Raw genomic sequence first — 21,475 nt, forward strand, 5'->3', positions numbered from 1 at the left:
GAGAGTCGGTAATCTTAGATTGGCTAAGATCGAATGGAACTGTCTTTGAAGAAAGAGAGATATAGAAAGTGTGCAGTGATTGAATTGTAGTCAGTCTTCACTTAACTCGACCGCCTTTCGCAAGACAAAAGATATGGCAAAGGGGAGGGCTCGCCCATGTAGAGCAATGTCTAGCCCAGAATTAGACGGGGCCTTACTTGTCCCGGTCTGGGAAGAGGTTAAGGTATTGTGGTTCCTCCCACATATCTTTCAACAAGGCATCCTAAGAACAAACCCTTACAAACCTCTTAGAGATGAGCGTTAGCCTTTCTCTAAAGTAGGCTTTCGCGCAAGTGCGCCCCCTACTTTAGAAGCCGTTGCTTGTTCGTTAGCCTTTCTCTAATGTAATGGATGGCAGAGGGTCCGTAGTATCCAAAGCACTGGAGTGGTCCAGTAGCCGGGAAGGGGCCTAGAAGTGCCTACTACTACACCACACTACACTCGGCTCTACACTCAACTCCCTTGTGTCAAGGGGTACGTTGGGAGCCTGGAAAGCGAGACCTTCGTAGAGGCCGTAAAGGTGAAAAGACGCGTGGAGAAAGAAAATATCGAGCTCCCCTATTTGAATGCAAGGATCGATCCTAGGAGCTGGAAACCTTATTTCAATGAGCTCTTCAGACAATGTTCTACAAGCAGCTAAAGTTGCATACGGCTCGAATCATTCTCAGATGCCTATCGGGGCATCCTTTCCTTGTTTGTTGGGTTGGTTCACGCGCGCGCAAACGAGCACTGGTCACAACTGCAGAGTCTACAATCATTCAATAATTTTTTCATATGTATGATTAACAAATTTTTTTAAATGGTGATATTTTAATTTTTTTCACGTATTTTTATATATTAGCAAGAAAGCAAAATCATGTATTGTGACTCTTTTTCCTTTTTCACACTTTAATCTTAATTAATCAATCTTGTGTCCAAAACAGATGTTATTTAATCTTAAATAAACTTTTAATCATTCTAATTTATTGATGAATTACATTTCTCTTAATAATTGCATTACTAATCTGAAATACAAAAAAAAAGGTGATACATATATCAAAAAAGAAAACAAACTTAAAAAAAATTATATTAAAAAGTTTAAAAATAACATATCCATAAAGAATAGTCATAATATATAAATTGAGACAACAATTTAAATTTCTCTAAAACTAATTTAATCAACTACCAATATTAGAACTAAATTATTTAAATAATATTTAATATATTCTAATCCTTAGATACGTATAGATTAGAGTCATTCTCGTAACAACCAACCAAAATAACATCATAAGATCGAATACTTAGAATCGGTATAAAATTCAAACTATCTTCTTGTTAAAATTGTCACATTAAATCGACTTTTATTCTCTTCAATGGCATTGCATTTATGCACCAAAAGACCGGTAGTTTCTGAAAAAAATACAATATGTTATAAAATTATTTTTAATACAAAAAGTTTAAGAGAAAAAATTTAAATATAGTACTAATCTTTGAATTGCATCTTCAAGGTGGCACGAATTTTTCAAAATTGAACCTAAATTGAGAAAATTCGATCTCATTATATGCTCCACTTCGAATATTTTTGGACAAATGTAGAAAAGTTGAGGGGATGTGACTTGAACTTGACCTACAAACCTCCTTAGAAATAATTGCCCAATCAAAAAAAAAATAACAGATTAGAAAAAAAATACTTTGATTCTTAGATTTAGACTCACTAACTACAAAGAAACACTATATATTGCCTTTAGTAGTACAAAAATAATTATAAAAATTAATTATTACAATATCAATTTATCACTATGAACGTTAGTATCATATTTATAGCAATTAGAATTATAAATTTATGTTTAACTTTTTATATAATTATAATTAAGATATTTTTTAAATAATATAATTATGCATTATTCATTAAATGCTAATTGTAATATAATTCTAATAAAGATATTTGATCGACACGTCACCTTCATTAGTTGGGGGGAAAACCCAATTTTAGTATATTAAGTAGATTATTATTATTATTATTATTATTATTATTATTATTGTTGTTGCATAATAGGTTATTAGTCACGTAAATTATTATTATGAAGTCACGTTAATTATTCTTGAAATTGATATAATTGCCATAATTGCCATATACTCTCAATCATATCGATTATATCAATTTAACTATATTAATTATATTAAAATTATTAGTCAATTATTTTAATATTATAATGCAATTAAAGATATTATTATGACATAATATTTACTTTATTTCTATTACACTTTGTATATATCATCAAAAGATGCATGTTTCATTATTTTTTCTAGATAAAATCTGTTTTTATCGGCAAAAAAATTGTGTTTAGGTCAACGATTTACTATATGTTTAGGTAGAGATTTTTTTCGAATATAATGAAAATACAATTAAAGAAATAAAGGATAAAAATAAACTTAAATATATCTGACAGTACTTCATTTTATTAAAATATTTAAAAATAGCACATCCACGAAAAATACTCATAATATATAAATTGAGATAATAATTTAAAATTCTCTAATACTAATTTAATCAAATACAAATATTAAAACCAAATTACTTAAATAATATTGATTCTATTCTAATCTTTAGTCACGTATAGAATAGAGTCATTCTCGTAACGACAACCAACTGAAACAACATCGTAAGTTTGAACATTTAGGATTCGTACAAAATTAGACCATCCTCGTGTTAAATAAGCTTCATCATCAGCTATCCATGCAATGCTGCAAGGTATAGAATTGCCACACCGAGAAACAAAACTAACCCTTATTCCCCACAATGGCATTGCATGTATGCAAAAGAAAGCCAGTAATTTCTGAAAAAAAACCACAATATGTTATAAAATTATTCCAGTAACGAAAAGCTTAAAATAAGAAAAATTAAATATATTACCAATCGTTAAAATTGCATATCTGAGTTTGTCACAAATTTAGCAAAATTGAAATTAAACTGAGGAAATTCAATCTCAATATGTGCTCCACTTCAAAAATTTTCGGACAGACGTAAAAAGCATAGAGGGAATGGAGGGATGCAAAAGAAAGAAACAAGGAAAGCGTGCCTATTAAAGCATGGCCCAAGGAAGGAAAAAGCGTTGCGCATCAAGAGGCCAAGGCATAGCGCTCACTAATTGAGCTTAGCGCTCTCTATTTGAGCGCTAGAGAAAAGGCCAAGGGAGCAAAGGCATGGCGTTAAGTGAACTCTCTTAACTGAGCACCCAAGGAACCCAAGAAATCAATAGCGCTCAGTTAACTAAGTTAGCTTTATCGGGTTCCATTCAGAAGAAAATGTAAGGCACAGCTCCAAAATAGAGCCAACCAAGGTTCGAACCTTGCACATGACCATAAAAGAAAGCGCTACAAGCAAGGAAAATCATGGTGCAGCACATAACATGCATTCACCAAGGCTCAAAGGGGAATCTTCCATTCACAACAAAGGACGCTGCGTGAAGTCTCTTCACTGTGCGCTACTTTGCACTACAAGGCTCGAACCAAGCACATAAGGGAGCAAGGAGGAAGCGCTACATAAGGAAAAGCAAGGGCGCTGCATTAATTCCCTTAACTGAGCGCTACAATATTTCACAAAGGGAATTGGCCAAATTGGGAGAAGCAAGGCTCGAAGTGGGAGCCCACTCCAAAGCAAAGGCGCCGCGTTTAGTGAGTTCACTGAGCGCTACCTTGCACAAGAAATGGACACAATGCATTCACTATGGTTCGAATTGGGAACCTCCCACGAAAGCATGTAAGCTCTGCGTGAAATTAGTTCACTGAGCGCTATGAGCAAGGCTTGGACGCAACAAAACAAGCCCAAACACAAAGCAAAGGGAGCGCTACGTTAAGTTACATCACTGAGCGCTCCCCTGGAGGTGCCTTGGTCCATTTCCAACTTCAATTACCATTTTGGATCCAATCCTTCACCAAATGCAAAAGTCCACTCCAAATTCTAAAATCAAAATTAGAAACTGTATAAATAGGAGTTAGTTTGATTTGTAGAGGACCTTCTTTCATTTTTTTGTTTTACCTTTTAGCTAAATTTTAGTTTTTACTTTAGATTTCATTTTGAATTTGGGGAATTGGGATTGAGATCTGAGTTCTCTTTCTCTTTGTTTTACTTCTGCATTTCTTAATTTTTGTTTTGAATTTTGAATTGAGATTGAAGAAGTTCTGTTTCAATTCTTGATCTGAAATTTAACTTTGTTCTTCTTCTGCATAATTCTAATTTCAATTGCTGTTTTCATTTCTCTTCTTCTGCAATTTTTGCTTTTCTGCCTTGGATCTTGAATTGAGATTGAAGAGTTTCATTGATTCAAATTCTGAGAATCATTTTCCACTCTTCTTCTCAATTGATCTAAGGATTGGGTTTTAAATCTTCTCTGCTGTTTCTAAAGTTCATTTTCTTCTGTAAATTGCTTTCTGTTTGAATCAAGGAAGGAATTGAGATCTAGATCTGCTTTCTAGTCTCTTTGATTTCCTGAGATCTTCAATTTCTCTTTTAGATTTCACAATTGAGCTGATTTTACTTTCTGTTTTGTTCTTCAAGAAATTTTACTTTTCTGTTTAGATATTCAGCAACTTAGTTAATCTTCTACTTCTCTGCTTGATCTCTCTTTACATTCTCTTTGTTAAATTCTAAATCCCAGCTCCCATATCCCTTTACTATTCAAGCAATTTACATTTCTTGCACTCTAAGCTTCAGCTATTTTACTTTAAGATTTGGCTCTTTTACTTTCTTGCAATTTAAGTTTCATGCAATTTACTCTTCTGCACTTTACTTTTCTGTCAATTTCCCCTCTCCCTTTTAATTTCATGCAATTTAGCTTCTACTATTTAAGTTTCACTCAAATTATCAACTGTTTGCTTAACTAAATCAACCACCTAAATAAAATTTGTTCAATCCATCAATCCCTGTGGGATCGACCTCACTCTTGTGAATAATTACTACTTGATGTGATCCGGTACACTTGCTGGTGAGTTCGGTGTTGGAATCCGATTTCTAACCCATCAAGTTTTTGGCGCCGTTGTCGGGGATTGATATAGATTGACAATGATTAAGTAAGGTGGTGGTCTAGATTAAGCACTTTTTCTTTATTATTGTTCATTTTCTTTGTTTTTAACAAGCACACTAACTGTTTGAATTTTTGTTTAAACTAACCTTAACCTCACTCTAGGAGCAGAGTGAATCACTCTTGTTTTCTGGTTTTATGTGTGTTTCTTGTTGTTTTGTATGACAGAGGCAAGGAGAGAGATCCCTACCTTCTGTGAGACTGATGAAAGAACTCTCCGAAGGATAAGAAGGGAAGCAAGAGGAAAGGGAATTATTGGAGAAGAAGAACCTTTTGAAGAGGAATATCAAGAAATGGAAGAATATTCAACAAATCCAACAAAACCAACAGTGGGAGTGGCCAACAACAATGGTCAGCCCTAGAGGAGAGTTTTGGCTTCATATACATTTGCTAATCCAAGGCATTGTGGGAGTAGCATTCTTACCCCAAATGTCAATGCAAACAACTTTGAATTGAAGCCCCAGCTCGTCACCTTGGTATAAAACAACTGCTCCTACGGAGGAAGTCCAATAGAAGATCCAAATCAGCATTTATCTACCTTCTTGAGGATCTGTGATACAGTGAAGTCCAATGGTCTGCATCCATATATATACAAATTGTTGCTGTTCCCATTTTCATTGAGGGATAACGCTGCTCAATGGCTTGAAGCCTTCCCACAAGGAAGCATCACTAGCTGGGAGGATCTAGTGAGTAAATTCTTAGCCAAGTTCTATCCACCTCAAAGGATTATCAGATTGAAGACAGAGGTGCAAACCTTCACACAGATGGATGCAGAATCCCTCTATGAGGCTTGGGAGAGATACAAGGCCCTGATTAGAAAATGTTCCCCTGAAATGTTCAATAAATGGGACATACTTCAGAACTTCTATGAAGGATTAACACTGAAGGCTCAGGAAGTACTAGACCACTCAGCAGGAGGCTCATTGCAATTAATGAAGACGACAGAGGAAGCTCAAAACCTCATAGATATAGTGGCAAATAATCAATACTTCTTTTCTCATCAAAGGCAATGCCAACCAGCTCAAAGAAAGGGAGTCCTGGAGTTGGAAGATGTAGACACTATTCTAGCTCAAAACAAGGTGATGCAGCAGCAAATCTAGCAACAATTTGAGGAGATGGCTAAAAGGATTGATAGCTTACAAGTTGCATCAGTGAATGTCACCAATCAACCACCAACTGGGTGGGGGCAAAATGAGGAAAATTGTGAAGATCAGCAACAGGAACAAGTGAACTACATGCACAATCAAGGATCCAACCAGAATGAATTCTATGGAGACACATACAACCCCTTTTGGAAGAACCATCCAAATCTAAGGTGGGGAGATAACCACAACCAGCAACCTTGGCAGAAAAATTCAAACCAAAACAACTCAAGAAATACAACTTATACAAACCACAATCCATATAGAAAACCCCAAAGCAACTACCCTAATTCCAGCTATTATCCACTCAATAACTCAGCCACTACCCAAAACAACCATCATCCACCTTCCACATCCACATTTCACCCACAAAATAACCCCACAAATAGTTCAAACAACTTCCAGCAATAACCATCTCATTTTACACAACCACAACCAAATCCAGACTCCCAAAGGATCTCTAGTCTAGAGATAATGATGGAGAAACTCATGAAAAATCAAGAGATTGCAAGACAAGATCAGGAAACAGCAAGGAAAGATCAAGCCATAACAAGTAAAAACCAAGGAGTTTTAATCAGAAATCTTCAGATGCACATAGAACAAATAGCTAAACAAATTGCAGACATGGGTGAGAAGCAACCAAATGCATCCCCTAGTGCCACTCAAGACCACCCAAGGGACAAAAGAAAAGCTACAAAGTGGAAGGAGTGCAAAGCAATCATAGTGGGAAGTGAGAAGATTGGGGAGAAGGAAGCCATCAATAAGGAAGAACACAATAGACAAGTTCCACAAGAAGAGACAGAAGAGAGAAGTGAAGAGGATAGAAAGACCAAGAATGTAAAAAGCTCAAAGAGAGATAAGGACATCCTTGAAACACAACTACAAGAAAAGAAGGAAGGGGTGAAGCCATACATCCCCAAACTTCCATATCCTCAAAGATTCAAGAAAGAGAACGAGGATAAGCAATATTTAAAATTTCTGGACATATTCAAGACACTCAGCATCAATATTCCCTTCTTAGAAGTACTTGAACAGATGCCATTATATGCCAAATTTATGAAAGAAGTGCTAACAAAGAAAAGACCCTTGAAGGAAGGATAGATTGTTGAAATGACAATGGAGTGCAGTGCTATTCTCTAAAGAGAGTTTCCAGAGTAGAAAGATGATCCTGGGAGATTTTATATACCTTGCACTATAGGAAACATAACAATTGAGAAGTCATTTTGTGACCTTGGTGCAAGCATAAACTTGATGCCTTTGTCTCTAATGAGGAAACTCCAAATTTTTTAGATGAAATCCACACGAATACTTCTTCAAATGGCTGACAAATCCATTCAGCAAGCACTTGGAGTTGTAGAGAATGCACTGATAAAAGTGGGAAAATTCCTTCTCCCAGCTGATTTTGTCATCTTGGATATGGAGGAGGACCCTAACACTCCCATCATTCTGGGGAGGCCTTTCCTAGCTACGAGCAGAGCATTGATAGATGTTGAAAATGGAAAATTGTTGCTAAAAGTGCATGATGAGCATCTAGCATTTCATGTCTTCAAGACTTTACATGAGCCCACTCAAGAAGAAGAATGCAAGAAGGATAAGGCCAGAGATCATAGCTCAAAGAAGACAATTAAGGAGTTAACTCCAAGGTTTCTAAACCCATGCTTGAAAGAAGTAGAGATGGTGCAACAGACCAAAAAAATCAAGAAGGAACTAGATCCAAAACCCCCAGATGAGAACATCGACACTTCAGATAAAGAACCACAAAGGCATGAATTATCTTCTGAGAAAGAAAAGAACAAGAGGCCAAAAGGGTGGAGAAACAAGAAAATCCCACTGAAGGCTTCTCACCAGGGGATAAAGTGATGTTAAACACCCAACCAATGAAGGTGTGTCCACAATTATCTGAGTACTATACTGTGAACCGGATCCTTTCACTTGAACACCTAGAGATCATCAAAGAGGAGACCAGAAGGAAGTTCATAGTAAGAGGAGAAAAGCTAAGGCACTATGATTTTCAGCCCCCATGAACAAAGGATAAGATGTCAAGCTAGTGACAATAAAGAAGCATTTGTTGGGAGGCAACCCAACCTGAGGTAGTTTCCTTTTCATAGCTATTTCAATAAAAAGGTTGCGTGGTTTTATCTGTATTGCAAGGAGCTAAATTTGGTGTTGCACACTAAAACAATTTAAGGAAGAGTGAAGGATGCTAAGTTTGGTATTCCACCAAAATCTCATTTAAAAACACATTCTCACTGTCTGCATAAAGGGTTGCTAGCTCCAAGCAATCAGATAAACCATTGAACCATTGTCTATCTTCTAGTTTTTATTTTTATAACCTTCAGTAAAGACAAAAGGGTTTCACATATGGTTAATTTGATGCATGAGAAACATTGGCAAAGGACTAAGTTTGGTGTTTACACACCAAAGTAAGTTCAAAAGCCCACAAATAATTCTTGCATACTAACCAGTTGCTTAAGGGCTTGAGAAACAAGCAACTTCTAAGGATTATGCAGGAAAATATTCAATCTGTGAAAGGAATCTGCATCACCATCCACAGGAGGAGCAACAGATAGAAATAATGATGACAGAAGGAAAAGTTGAGAGACACTCCCAACAGGTTGTATTGACACTTAATCCTTGTTGCTGTGAAGCATTTTTAATCTAGAAATTCCTATATGTCTTGCTGAAGTGTGCAATTAAGTGCAAGTGGAGATGTTTGCTAAGAATGCTAGCCTGCATATTGTGCTTGTCATTTCTCATTAGCTTGAATTCTGTTTGGTTTTCCTTCTGCATAAATAAAAGAAAAATGTCTGATATAGAAAGTGAATGTCCAATATTGTAGAAATTAGAATGAGAATTCAGTGGTGGTATTTGTTTGATTTAATGGTTAGCTCAAATAACAAAAGCTGCATAATAACATGTTCTTTGAAGTGTGAATTAGTTTGCTGCTATAAAGTCTGTTATTAATGAAATTTCCTTGAGAATGAAGCAAAACAAAAAGAAAAAGAAAAGCCCAGAATTGGCAAAGAAACAGACAATAAGGCTAGACACCAATAGCTTGGACCCTAGGACATATGTCTGTGGTATTTTTGTACTAGGATATACTTGGACAAGTAGGTTCTGAGGAGTATTTTGAAACTTGGCCACTTAGATCAACTGATCTGGGATTGCCAACTGAAAGTCCACTATCAAGAGCAACCTAGTTACAAAGCATTTAGTAATCCAAAGAGATACTGGGCATCAATACTCCTAGGAAGAAATTGTGAGCCATGTGTCTGTGATGAAGAAATGTTGAGCAAAATTGAGCCAAAAGGGCTGCTGCAACATTTGCCACCAAGCCTTCATTAATAAATAAGCTTCCTAAGCAAAATAAAGAAAGGAAAAGCTAGCAAGGGATCAAGCAAAAGGAAGGAATTATAGCAGCAACTCTAGTGAACCTTTAAGAAAACATTTCTTATCTGTCAGCAAGTAATAAGTGAGCTACATTTGTCTGCATAAAACCCCATGAACCAAGTTCAATTATCTGCTAAATAAGGACATTCATACTTCTCTATTTCATTTCATTTTCTCTTATGTTTAGAGCTTTCTTGGGGACAAGCAAGGTTTAAGTTTGGTGTTGTGCTGACAAGTCATCTTATGCTAGCTTTTCAAGCATTTTTCACTTGTTTCATTAGGTTTTATGCACTTTCTTGCATTGTAAGTAAGTGATTTGGAGTGGATTTGTATGGTTTTGTTGAATCAATCAACCATCCTTTATTTGACACTAAATCATGAGGTTTAAGCTAGAATTAGTTGGTTTTTGAATGAATTATAAACCTTGTAAATTTAGTGATACTTTGATTGGTTGTTTTAATTACTTGTAGGTGAAGAAAAGAAAGAAACAAGGAAAGCGTGCCTATTAAAGCGTGGCCCAAGGAAGCAAAAAGTGTTGCGCATCAAGAGGCCAAGGCATAGCGCCCACTAATGGAGCGTAGCGCTCTCTAGTTGAGCGCTAGAGCAAAGGCCAAGGGAGCAAAGGCATGGCGCTAAGTGAACTCTGTTAACTGAGCGCCCAAGGAACCCAAGAAAATCAATAGCGCTCAGTTAACTAAGTTAACTTTATCGGGTTCCATTCAGAAGAAAATGCAAGGCACAGCTCCAAAATAGAGCCAACCAAGGTTTGAACCTTGCACATGAGGCATAAAAGAAACCGCTACAAGCAAGGAAAATCATGGCGCAGCACACAAAATGCATTCACCAAGGCTCGAAGGGGAAGCTTCCATTCACAACAAAGGATGCTGCGTGAAGTCTCTTCACTGTGCGCTACTTTGCACTACAAGGCTCACTAAGAAAATGGGTCAAAGTGAACTCACCAAGGCTCGAACCAAGCACATAAGGGAGCAAGGAGGAAGCGCTACATAAGGAAGGCAAGGGCGCTGCGTTAATTCCCTTAACTGAGCGCTACAATGTTTCACAAAGGAAATTGGCCAAATTGGGAGAAGCAAGGCTCGAAGTGGGAGCCCACTCCAAAGCAAAGGCGCTGCGTTTAGTGAGTTCACTGAGCGCTACCTTGCACAAGAAATGGACACAATGCATTCACTATGGTTCGAATTGGGAACCTCTCACGAAATCATGTAAGCGTTGCGTGAAATTAGTTCACTAAGCGCTATGAGCAAGGCTTGGATGCAACAAAACAAGCCTAAACACAAAGCAAAGGGAGCGCTACGTTAAGTTACATCACTGAGCGCTCCCCTGGAGGTGCCTTGGTCCATTTCCAACTTCAATTACCATTTTGGATCCAATCCTTCACCAAATGCAAAAGCCCACTCCAAATTCTAAAATCAAAATTAGAAAGTGTATAAATAGGAGTTAGTTTGATTTGTAGAGGACCTTCTTTTATTTTATTTTTTTGTTTTACCTTTTAGCTAAATTTTAGTTTTCACTTTAGCTTTCATTTTGAATTTAGGGAATTAGGATTGAGATCTGAGTTCTCTTTTTCTTTGTTTTACTTCTGCATTTCTTAATTTCTGTTTTGAATTTTGGATTGAGATTGAAGAAGTTCTATTTCAATTCTTGATCTGAAATTTAACTTTGTTCTTCTTCTGCATAATTCTAATTTCAATTGCTATTTTCATTTCTCTTCTTCTGCAATTTTTGTTTTTCTGCCTTGGATCTTGAATTGAGATTGAAGAGCTCCATTGATTCAAATTCTGAGAATCATTTTCCACTCTTCCTCTCAATTTATCTAAGGATTGGGTATTAAATCTTCTCTGCTGTTTCTAAAGTTCATTTTCTTCTGCAAATTTCTTTCTGTTTGAATCAAGGAAGGAATTGAGATCTAGATCTGCTTTCTAGTCTCTTTGATTTCCTGAGATCTTCAATTTCTCTTTTAGATTTCACAATTGAGCTGATTTTACTTTCTGTTTTGTTCTTCAAGAAATTTTACTTTTCTGTTTAGATCTTTAGCAACTTAGTTAATCTTCTACTTCTCTGCTTGATCTCTCTTTACATTCTCTTTGTTAAATTCTAAATCTCAGCTCCCACATCCCTTTACTATTCAAGCAATTTACATTTCTTGCACTTTAAGCTTCAGCTATTTACATTTCTTGCAATCTAAGCTTCAGTCATTTACATTACTTGTTCTTTAAGATTCAGCTCTTTTACTTTCTTGCAATTTAAGTTTCATGCAATTTACTCTTCTGCACTTTACTTTTCTGTCAATTTCCCCTCTCCCTTTTAATTTCATGCAATTTAGCTTTTACTATTCAAGTTTCACTCAAATCATCAACTGTTTGCTTAACTAAATCAACCACCTAACTAAAATTTCTCAATCCATCAATCCCTGTGGGATCGACCTCACTCTTGTGAGTAATTACTACTTGATGCGACCCGATACACTTGCCGGTGAGTTCAGTGTTGGAATCCGATTTCCAACCCATCAGTGATTAAGACTTCTGATGAGGTGGATAATTGAGATTGGGATTTAATTGTTACATCCCGAGCTTGTGAACATGCACGCCGGGCTTGTGTGTTTGGCTCCAGTTTTCTCCCTTTTGGACACGGTTTTACTACTTAAGGCACGATTTTGCTACACTTAAACCGTAATTGTATTTTTCTTGTAAAAAACTTTATTTTCTACTTGTTTTTTAGTCAAAAACTCTTGAAAATACAAAAAGACTATTCCAACTCCAAATATTATATTAAAACCTAAGAAAATAAATGAAAAGAAAACCTAAAAATCGTTTAAGATAATGTGTTATCATAGTGATACCCCCCATCATCACGGTTTAAATCAGCCGCAAAAGATGAAGATGCTACCAATGCTAGACCTAGTGCAACTACAACTATCGAACTTGAAGCTCCCCCAAACCAATAGATGGCGGATTTGGAGCTAATCCTCCAAAACTAGTGATAACATCCTCAAGCTTCAAAGCTTCAAATACAACTCAGTAGCTTTCACCTTCTAAAAATTTTTTGGCAATGAAACAAAACTTTTAGATCTTCATTGCATCTGATGACAAATAAATCATACTTCACAGAGGCTAACACCACTGAAAACTAGATCTTGTAAACTAATTTATCCACTCACTTTATTCTATACACTCCAAATTTCTGGAATAAACTAATTTGCATGTCAACGAAACAATTAGATTGACGGATAAAGATATTTGTTGGATCCTTGTCAATAAATTTTATTTCCTCTCTTTTATTTTATTTTTTTAATCTTCTCTCTATAATGTATGAAAATTAAGAAACTTTTATCTTTAGACATTGTGTTACTCTACAATACACTTACATTCAAATTGTATTTATACACAAATATCTCTTCATAATTTGCTTCTACCTCACATGGACTACTTTCTTCTTTCATAATTCGCTGGACACATATCACATGGACTACTTTCTCGTTGGAGGGTGTTTTGAATTTGTGTTTACACGTAATTCATGGTAGCCTACCACAAACTAGTAATACATTTTTTCTCTCCAAGAATTATGTGTACCGTTGCTGCTCACTTAATTCGTTTTAGCTTACAGCGGATTGTGTGTAGCGAATTACAAGAAAATAATATATACAGTTAACTGGGTAATTGATTTTATTCATACAATTTGTCCAAAGTTTTTTATGTTAAAAAAATTGAAATCTGATTCCACATGTGAATTGGACCTGTTATGGATCCATGGGCCCTTCCTCGGAACGATCATCAAACCCGGCATGTGATGAGACGCACAAAAAATGCAGTCCTCGCCTGACCATGAAACGGCTAGAAACTCCCCAAAATTTTCGACCTTGATCGAAAAAACCAAACAACGATCTCCTTGCCAAACCACAACGGCGAGGAAAAGGTTCCTCCAGCGCTAAGACCGAGCACCTTCACTCTCTCGCTCCGGGGGCAACTGTTACGGATCCGGCCCATGGATCCTACACCCAGAACGGTCCCCGAACCCAGTTACCAGGGTCTGACCTGCTTCGCCCTTCCAGAAGGCCCGGAACCAGCCCACTAGAGCTCCTAACCAACTTTTAAATTCAAACGTCTCCCTTATCTTAGCCAAATAAGATAAGGTAAGATATTCACCATCACCTATAAATAGAGGACCCAGGTCCCTCCAGGTATTCATTCATTCCTCACACATTCTACCTCTTAGATCCATTCTGACTTAAACATCAGAGTGTCTTTGCAGGTACCACCCCCCATTGCTCCAGTCAAATAATTCGGCATCCGCCTCGACCCGCAAGTTCCCGATCCATCTCTCAACCCGTACCGGAGGCATCCAGTACATTGGCACCATCTGTGGGGACTTTGCAGCGTTGTGGTGGCATGGCGGATAACCCAGAAGAGCAATCATCAAATTCATATTTCTTGCGTGTAACTGAGAGCAAAAAGGAATAATGTTTCCTTAACTTGCATCACCTTTGCAGTGATAACACACCTTCGTCCTACTCCAACAGTGAAATCCCAAAGGAATAATGTTTCCTTAACTTGCATCACCTTTGCAGTAATAACACACCTTCGCCCCACTCCAATGGCGAAATCCCAAAGGAATAATTTTTCCTTAACTTGCATCATCTTTACAGTGATAACACACCTTCGCCCTACTCCAATGGTAAAATCCCAAAGGAACAATGTTTCTTCGACTTGCAATCACCTTCTTAGTGATAACACTATTTATGCACCTTCGCCCTACTCCAACGGTGAAATTCCAAGTCCTCCGAGCCCAAAGTCTCGCCTCCCTTTAGTGAGACACCTCCACCTCTTGGACCCTTTCATTCACCACTCCCTCATCTGCTCTCCAAGCGCCATGGCCCTATCTTCTTCCTCTATTTCGGCTCCATGCCCACCGTGGTTGCTTCTTCTTTTGAACTCTTCAAGCTCTTCCTCCAAACCCACGAGGTCACCTCCTTCAATACCAGGTTCCAAACCTCTGCCATCCGCCGCCTCACCTATGATAACTCTGTCGCCATGATCCCCTTCGGACCTTACTGAAAATTCATAAGGAAGCTCATCATGAACGACCTCCTTAAACGCTACCACCGTGGCCAAGCTCAGACCTCTCAGGAGCCAAGAGATCAAGAAAGTTCTCAAGGTTCTTGCACAGATGCGAGGGACAGCCAAATCGTGGCGGCATGACAGAGAACCTTGAGGAGAAATCCTCCACCCAACACCCCAACTCTCGAACTCCAAGATAACACTCATCCCACCCACGGGAGGATAATAAGCGCGCACATCGCCAACCAACCCCAACCCAGCAACAACCAAGAGAGGACAACCATCCTCCCACTGAAGCCCGGCCACCCAACGGCCTAGAAGAGAAGGCGGTCCAGATAATCCAAGAGCTGTGCCTCAGGGTGCAAGACCTCAAAGGCCGAGTTACACCCAAAAAAAGCATAACACCAAAAACGGAAGTCATGCAACCTCCAGATCAAGATCTTGCCATGAAACCAGGCACGGCGGATCGCCAGAACGGCGACATGCCAAGAGATACAATCGCAGCATCTCCCGTGACCACGGATACGACAGGATGCCTGAACAACGACACGGCAAAAGGTATGATCGCAGCGTCTCACGCAACCCGGCTCATCAACATGACACGGACGACAACCGACGACATCAAGAGGCCAAACGCACAAGAAGTGACCACGTGATAATGGGAGCCACTCCCTTCACTGAAAGAATCCTGAAAGCAAAACTCCCTAAAGGCTTTGACAAACCTACGGATATGAAGTACGATGGAACCAAGGACCCCTAGGAGCACCTAATGGCCTTCAAGGCCAGGATGAACCTGGAAGGGGCCGTTGACGCGGTCCGAGGTAGGGCCTTCCCGGTAACCCTAGCCGGGCCAGCGATTAAATGGTTCAACGCCCTCCCCAACAGATCCATAACTGGCTTCCACAATATCTCACGGAAGTTTATGGCCCAATTCACCACCAGAATCACCAAAGCTAAATACCCCATTAGCTTATTAGGAGTCACCCAGAGACAAGACGAGTCCACGAGAAAATACCTCGATCGGCTTCAACGATGAATGTTTAACGGTCGACAGACTCACGGACTCAGTCGCAAGCCTTTGCCTAACTAACGGGCTCATGAATGAAGACTTCCAGAAACACCTAACTACCAAACCAATGTGGACCATGCACGAGATCCAGAGCGTCGCAAAAGAGTACATAAACGACAAGGAAGTAAGCCAAGTCGTAGCCGCCAATAAATGGCAGCACGGCAGCACACGACATGGCAGCACGGCACCTCGACATAACCCCCCACCAAGAGAAAACCATAAAGAACATCCCAAACCAGCAAACGTAAACCAACCCCCAGAATCGGAAAATTCTCTAACTACACACCTCTGACGGCCCCGATCACTGAGATATACCACCAATAGCCGATTGAGGTATTCTCCCGAGGGCCCGACAACTCAAGTAAAGAACGGGCGGCAACAAGACCCTGTACTGTGACTACCACCGAGGATGCAGACATAGGACACAAGATTGTTTCGACCTAAAAGACGCCCTCGAGCAAGCCATATGAGACGGCAAACTCCCTGAGTTTGCCAAAATCATCAGGGAACCAAGACGCGCGGAAAAAGACAGATCACTAGAAAAAGAAGGACGTAACCCGAGGACACAGAGACAAGCCTCTAGGGAAAGCCCTGAAACAGATCCGACCATTATCGTGAACGTCATCACAGGGAAAGACACCCCAGGAAAATCAAAATCAGCACTGAAGAAGGATCTCAAGATCCTGGCAGTCAGAGACCAAACCCCAACTACCACCACCAATAGAGCGATAACATTCTCCACCGAGGATTGCCAGCACGGCACCTCGGCAGAAGACGCCCCCTTCGTTATCTCGGCAAAGATTGGAACCGGGCTAGTAAGAAGAATACTGGTGGATACAGGAGCAGATTCTAACATCCTCTTCAGAGGAGCCTTCGAAAAACTCGAACTCCGCAACAACAATATACAGACATGCCGCAAACGGAGTCACGGGACTCGAAGACAACTTCCTCAAACCAGACAGTTCCATCGTCCTTCCCCTCACGATAGGAACGGAAAACCAAAGGAAGACAATCCTATCCGAGTTCATGGTTCTCAAAGACTCCACCGCCTACGTCATCCTTGGAAGAAAAATAATTAACGACCTCTCCGCCATCATCTTCACCAAATACCTTCTCATGAACTTCACAGCAGAAGATGGCTCCATCGGAACTATTCACGGAGACCAGGAGATCGCAGTAGAATGCGACAACGCCAGCTTAGCCCCGCAAAAGAAATCTCGCAACGCGGCCAGCATATTCTTAGCCGACCTGGACGCCCGACAAGACGGGCAACCTAGGCCAGAACCAGAAGGGGACATGGAGAAAACTGCAAATAGGGCAAACCAAAGAAGAATATACTTTCATCAACAAGAACTTCCCATACGACCTTAAAGAGGATCTCTCACGCCTCCTAAGACAAAGCAGAGACTTGTTTGCATTCACACCTGCCGATATGCCGGGAATAGACCCCGATCTAATGTCTCACCGACTAGCCGTAGACCCCAAGGCTAAACCTGTGGCACAGAGGAGACAAAAAATGTCTCCCGACCGAGCAGCTGAAGTCAAAAAATAGGTTAAAGCCCTCCTCGAAGCAAGCTTTATCAGGGAACTGCCCAACACAACATGGCTGGCTAACGTTGTGCTAGTAAAAAAGGCTAATGGAAAGCGGAGGATGTGCGTCGACCACACGAACCTGAATAAAGCCAGTCCAAAAGATGCCTTCCCTCTACCAAATATTGACGGGCTGGTAGACGCCGCATCCGGCCACCAGTACCTCAGTTTCATGGACGCGTATTCCGGATACAATCAGATACCCATGCACCGACCCAACGAGGAGAAGACGGCCTTCATCACTCCCGACGGCACGTACTGCTACACAGTTATGCCCTTCGACCTAAAAAATGTCGGAGCCACTTACCAAAGGCTCGTCAACAAGATTTTCCAAAACCTGTCTGGGACCAAGCTGGAAGTCTACATAGATGACATGCTCGCCAAGACCGAATCCGGCGGGCAACTCATCAGCGACCTCGAGCTTATAATGAACACCCTTAGAAGACATCAAATGCGCCTCAACCCGACAAAATGCGCATTCGGGATGGAAGCAGGAAAGTTCCTCGGTTTCATGATCACGCAACGTGGGGTAGAAGCTAACCCCAAAAAATGTAGAGCCGTCCCCGAAATGGCAAGCACAAAAAATCTCAAAGACATCCAGAAACTTACCGGCCAACTAACCGCACTATCTCGTTTTCTCGGCGCGTCGGCCCAAAAGGCGAACCCTTTCTTCAAACTTATGAAGAAAGGAACCCCCTTCAAATGGGAAGCGGAATGCGAAGAGGCATTCCAACATTTCAAGAAGTCCTAGCAAAACCCCTGGTTCTCGCTAAACCCCAAACAAGAGAGTTCCTCTACCCATCGTTGTCAAACTCTCGAGTTAACACGTAAACTCGTACGAGTTTACGAGTTTAGATATGGAAACGAGTTGACTCGGACATAGACTCTATCCTGAGTAAACTCGGCTAGACTCGGCTAGACCCGGTCAAACTCGGACAAACTCGTGAGTTTAGGACCGAGTTAGCGAGTTTGTGTTTTTCTTCATTTTTGCTAAAAAAAACACTTTTTTTATTAGGGTTACGATAACACTTCCAAAGAATAAAAGAAAACTCACTCACAACTCACTCATCTGCGTTATTTCTCTCAAGTCTCACTTTCTCCATGTTCTGCCGCAATCGCTGTTCCCCGTCGAGCTGCCGCTGTTTGCTTGCGTCTACTACCTCTGCTCTTATTTGCGCCATTGTCTTTGTGAATTTTATCTATGTTGCCCTCTACTTTGTATTTCTTCACATCTCCACTATCCGCAACTCCATCATGCTATCACCGTTCACGAGTTCGATTACTTCTCCTACAGTCCTATCTCTTTACCCCGTCGTGAAATCCATGACTCTTTGTCATCGTCGTTTCGTGCTGCTGCTGCACCTTCATTACCGCTGCCTACTGCACCCTTGTCTTCGATCTACTGTTGCTGGGACTTTGCCCCTTATTTTCTTCTGTATCCTCTATTTTTTGTATGCCTTTTGCCCCTTTTTTTGAGCATTTACTTCTTGATTTAATTTTTTTTCTTTTTAAATTTAATTCCTTCTAATTTTAGCCTATTGCTTATCATTTATGTTATATGGCCAGATGGTTCATCCATTCATGGCTGATTAGTAATTAATCATTTTGATTAGAGTTAATTTAATTATTTGATATTGTTCAATGTTCAATTAAAGATTTAGTATTACAGATTTAGAATTTTTAATTTTATGTGTTCTATGTTGTATTTATATAAGAATAATTATAGAGGATTTGAAAGTGTATTTTAAAATATTTGTTATAATGTATGCTATTATTTTAATTTATTATGTGCTTTAAGATTGACATTATTAATTTTGAAGGGTCAGAATTGAGTAAATATACATTATGTACGAATATATATATAAACTTCATAACAGGTGAACTCGTACGAGTCTACGAGTTAACTCGCGAGTCGAGTCTAGGTCAGCTCCACGAGTTTACTTAGACTCGCGAGTTCGACAACCTTGCCTCTACCTATACCTATCTATAACAGAGGAAGCACTCGCAGCAGCGCTTATCCGAGAAGACAAGAATAAGGCCCAACGACCCATCTACTTCATAAGCAAAGTCTTACAAGACACGGAATCGCGCTACTCACGCCTCGAGAAACTCACCTTTTCACTCCTCACGACATCCCGTCGTCTCGGACAATATTTCCAGGCTCACTCCATTACGGCCTGAACCGACCAAGCGGTCAGGCAAGTCCTGCAAAAGCCCGACTTAATCAAAGGAATAATCGGGAAAGGAGCCTACAAGCTCGAAAAACTCGACGGAACCGAGAATCCGAGAACCTGGAATACCGCCAACTTACGGCGATATTACACGTAGGAACACTCCCTCCCTTAAAACTATGTCTTTCACTTATATTATTTTATTTTTCTTGTATTATTTTAGGGTACTTTTTCCCTCCCCTTTTAATGAGGCCCAAACTTAATAAAATTTCATTTAAAAACGCACTTGCCCTGCTTCGTCCCATATTGTCATAACGGCAAAAAGAGTAAAACGGCCAAACACCCGGAAATCGATCACCCAAAGCCAATAAAACGGATATCCAAATAAGTAAACGGCTACTCGGGAATCGGTCACCCCAAAGCCAATAAAACGGATATCCAAATAAGTAAACGGCTACTCGGGAATCGATCACCCTGAGGCCAATAAAACAGATATCCAAATAACAAAATGGATATCCAAATAAGTAAACGGCTACTCGGGAATCGATCACCCCGAGGCCAATAAAACGGATATCCAAATAAGTAAACGGCTACTCGGAAATCGATCACCCAGAGGCCAATAAAATATATCCAAATAACCAAACGGATATCCAAATAAGTAAACGGCTACTCGGGAATTGATCACCCCAAGGCCAACAAAACGGATATCCAAAAAACAAAACGGGTATCCAAACAACAAAAAAATGACGGCCCGGGATCGATCACCGTGAGGTCAACAAAACGGAAATCTAAATAAGCTAAATAAACAAAGTCTTGAAATCGGCCCACTAAGAAGCCTAAAATAAGTTCACAATAACGGCCTAGAAAAGGCCACACAAAACAAGCATGAGCTGACGGTCTTCCAACTCGCGAAAAACCGGACTGACCAACATCCCGCCAATCAGTGCAGGGTGACGTCACGCCCTTTCTAGGCTCCTCACAGTCTCCCGAACTACAGAGAATTAGACTCTCCAAACAACTTAGCATTGAGACCAAGTAAGCATGCTCTCATGCTCCACGGGCAACTGTTCCATACCCGATCTCCGGGCCCTTCCTCGGAATGGTCATCAAACCCGGCATGTGATGAGATGCACAAAAAATGCAGTCCTCGCCTGACCATGAAACGGCTAGAAACTCCCCAAAATTCTCAACCTTGATCGAAAAAATCAAACAACGATCTCCTTGCCAAACCACAACGGCGAGGAAAAGGTTCCTCCAGCGATAAGACCGAGCACCTTCACTCTCTCGCTTCGGGGGCAACTGTTACGGATCCGGCCCACGGATCCTACACCTGGAACGGTCTCCGAACCCAGTTACCAGGGTCTGACCTGCTTCGCCCTTCCAGAAGGCCCGGAACCATCCCACTAGAGCTCCTAACCAACTTTCGAATTCAAACGTCTCCCTTATCTTAGCCAAATAAGATAAGATAAGATATTCACCATCACCTATAAATAGAGGACCCAGGTCGCTCCAGGTATTCATTCATTCCTCACACATTCTACCTCTTAGATCCATTCTGACTTGAACGTCAGAGTGTCTTTGCAGGTACCACCCCCATTACTCCAGTCAAATAATCCGGCATCCGCCTCGACCCGCAAGTTTCCGATCCATCTCTCAACCCGTACCGGAGGCATCCAGTACAGGACCAAAATAATTTATTCGTGGCATTAACCAATCGTGGGTTAAAAGTACTATTTCATACATTACTACAATTTATATTGAGCAAGAAGAAAGTGTCATTATTATTTGACGCAATCTATATATCTTAAGAACAATTCCTAAAGAAGACTTTTTCTGAATTGAATTTTTGGTACAAGTTTAACTAACTTTTATTTGTTTGAACCGAATAAAATTTAAAGAAAACAAATAAGTATCTTACATTATAAAAACAATTAATTGAAAT

The sequence above is a fragment of the Arachis ipaensis genome, chromosome B07 (genome assembly GCF_000816755.2).
Source record: "Arachis ipaensis cultivar K30076 chromosome B07, Araip1.1, whole genome shotgun sequence".
Classification (NCBI taxonomy): Eukaryota; Viridiplantae; Streptophyta; class Magnoliopsida; order Fabales; family Fabaceae; genus Arachis; species Arachis ipaensis.